Source organism: Mus pahari, chromosome 4 (genome assembly GCF_900095145.1).
Source record: "Mus pahari chromosome 4, PAHARI_EIJ_v1.1, whole genome shotgun sequence".
Taxonomy (NCBI): domain Eukaryota; kingdom Metazoa; phylum Chordata; class Mammalia; order Rodentia; family Muridae; genus Mus; species Mus pahari.
The window spans coordinates 71,267,232-71,269,979 of NC_034593.1; the positions used below are offsets into that span (position 1 = coordinate 71,267,232).

The 2,748-nt window shown below is 39.1% G+C and overlaps 1 non-coding gene across 1 annotated transcript; it reads right to left on the reverse strand.

The window, feature by feature from the left end:
• Positions 1–1,953: 1,953 nt before the first annotated feature.
• Positions 1,954–2,095, reverse strand: LOC115063912. Its single transcript, XR_003843779.1, has one exon. It is a non-coding gene; the product is annotated as a small nucleolar RNA SNORA48 (small nucleolar RNA).
• Positions 2,096–2,748: the final 653 nt, after the last annotated feature.

Genomic DNA, 2,748 nt, shown 5'->3' on the forward strand with positions numbered 1-2,748 from the left:
TCAAGCTGGACACGTTCATTAGAATATAAGATTGCTGAATGGAGATTACCCTAGCAGTCCTCAAATGGAATAGTCAAAAAGAGACTGAGATATTCTAGTAAATTGCTCAAATTAGGCGTCCAGTTTTCTAACTTACTGAGAGCCCACTTTCTTTGCTTCCATAGCACATCTCTAAGCAAGACTCAGAAACAAAACAAAACAAGACAAGATAAAACAAAACCAACCAACCAAACAAACCAAAAAAACTAGTGTATAGTACATATGAGAAAGGAAGATACATCTTTTGTAAACTTTCTGGACTCCTTCAGAAATAGGAAGTTTACCATTAGCATTGGAGTAGTATAAATTGGTAGTTTTTATCATTGCGCTTTTGGAAGTGATGATTTCTTTTCAATATGCCAAGAAGTATATTCTGTACTTTAAATATATTACATAATAATCATTGTTAAGCAAATGCCAAGAGTTGTACACTATATAAAGGCTAACATTTATGTAATGAATTTATAGCACAACTATTGGATATTATTATTTGGTACTTCTGTGTATAGTTTGGTCCATAACTTCTAATATTTTCCATTTAATCTTTATTGTTATGTCACTCTACTCATCTGTGTCATTATTATTCTATTGTTCTGCAGAGAATCAGAATGCAATCAGAACCATTTGACAATATTTCCATGATCTGTAAACAAGATGTTAATCCTCATCCCACAGGATGTTCAGATGATGTTGTATGAAGCACAAAAATCATTTGCTTTGGACCACATCACTGGGGAGTGTACCTTATAGGAATTTAGTAAATCTACAGTCATGTCTTAATTTTTGAAATTGAGTATTTTTGGAAAGCTCTCTAAGAATCCAGGATACTGTGTCTACTCTGTGTGATGTAATTTCTTGGTTTCTACCTTGTCCATTTTTAGATTCTCAAGCATTTATCAGTCTGGAGTCAAAAGTAAAAGGTTTAGAAGTAGACTTGGGATTTACTATTTTATATATCTCCTTAAATAAGATTAGGCTTGGTCCATGTCTGATACTGGCTAAGTTTCATACTATTCCATTTCTGTTGGTTTAAGGGTTCTCATGTAGCCTAAGCCTTCTTTGTTCAGCATTTTGTTTCTATCTGATGTGTTATTTTATTTTTCAGTTGTTTTGATACAGGGTAGCTTCAAACCTGTAATCCTTCTTTCTTAGTCTCTCAAATTCATGCGTGAGCATATCTAACATAATTGTGATGCTTGGAGATGTTTCCTGCCCAGGTGGGATGCAGAGTGCATCCTGAGTGCTACAGCTGGTGAGGGGCAGGGCCAGCTCAATGGATTTCATGACTCCAGGCCCAGCTCTCTACACTAAAACCTTGGGGCCAGCTTACCCACATCCCCACCACGAAACTGCCATTGATGACTGGTGGAGCCAGTTCTCCAGGGCACTGCAGCCAGTGAGGGACCAGCCAGTTCTACATAGCCCCTAGACATCCAAGTGATCCCTCCCTGGCAGCTGCCCTGACCAGGGACATCCCAAATTTTATAGTGGTAATATGAGTCACAGACATAAAAAATGACCCCTTCTACTGTGTAGCCACAGACCTAGACATGGTCCTCAGTAGCAGCTTAGGCTGGGATCTCACCATGGCCCAGGTGACAGGGTTGGCCTCTCACAGCAAGCTACTCCTCTCTACTCTTGAGTCTCCAGTTCCATCTTTCTTCATAATACTCAAGCTGTCTAACTTCTCTTTCTTTTCTATCTGTCCACCACATACTGGCATATTGTGGTTGCCCTGTTGCAGAGTGGCCATGTGGCTGGCACATCCTGGGTGACATTCTCCAACAGTGCTGCTTCACGGTGTGGTGGCACATGAGGGCTGATGTCCTGACTGTGCCATTGTGAGTGGCATGGTGGTCCTCATGGTCTCTGTCTTCCTCCTCCCACACTGTGCTGCTTGAATTTGATTTGATTTGATGTGTCCTAGGCATAAAACAGCTTGGGCCACCAAGCCAGGCATCAAGCTAGGATGAACAAAAGACTACCATCTGCTCTGTCCCTGACTAATATAAAATCACCACCAACGACAAAAGGTCATTTGCCCATTGCCAGAGTATGGGGGGGGGGGGGCACTAGTCATTCTTATATCCTCATTTTTTTTCCTCATGTACATTAGTGACTTTAAGCACTGGAAATTAAAATTAAATATTTCAAAATATGTAAAGTTAGTTTTAACCACTCTGTTCTTTAATTGCTATAGAAATGTGTGAGTGTTCTTCTTTGACTGTTAAGGTTAAGGAGCTTTACTTCTGTTCTTTCTTGAAGACTTGTAGACAGATGTGACTTGGGTCTTGATTCTACTGAAATGGAAAAACTATACTACCATGCTTGAATTCCAGTTTTTCCATTAGAGAAATGCATTAAAATAGACAGTTGCAGATAGAGACCTTAATGTTAAGTGAAGTAAGGTGGACTTAGAAAGACAAAGACAAAAGCAACATGCCCATTCTTACATGCTGAACAGTTTTTAAATATACATTTAAGTATATATGCATATATGTGCGTGTGTGTGTGTGTGTGTAACATGCCATTCTTACATGCTGAACAGTTTTAAATATGCATTTAAATATATATGCATGCGTGCGTGTGCGTGCGTGTGTGTGTTACATGCCCATTCTTACATGCTGAACAGTTTTAAATATACATTTAAGTATATATGCATATATATGTGTGTGTGTGTGTGTATGTGTGTGTGTAACATGCCCATTC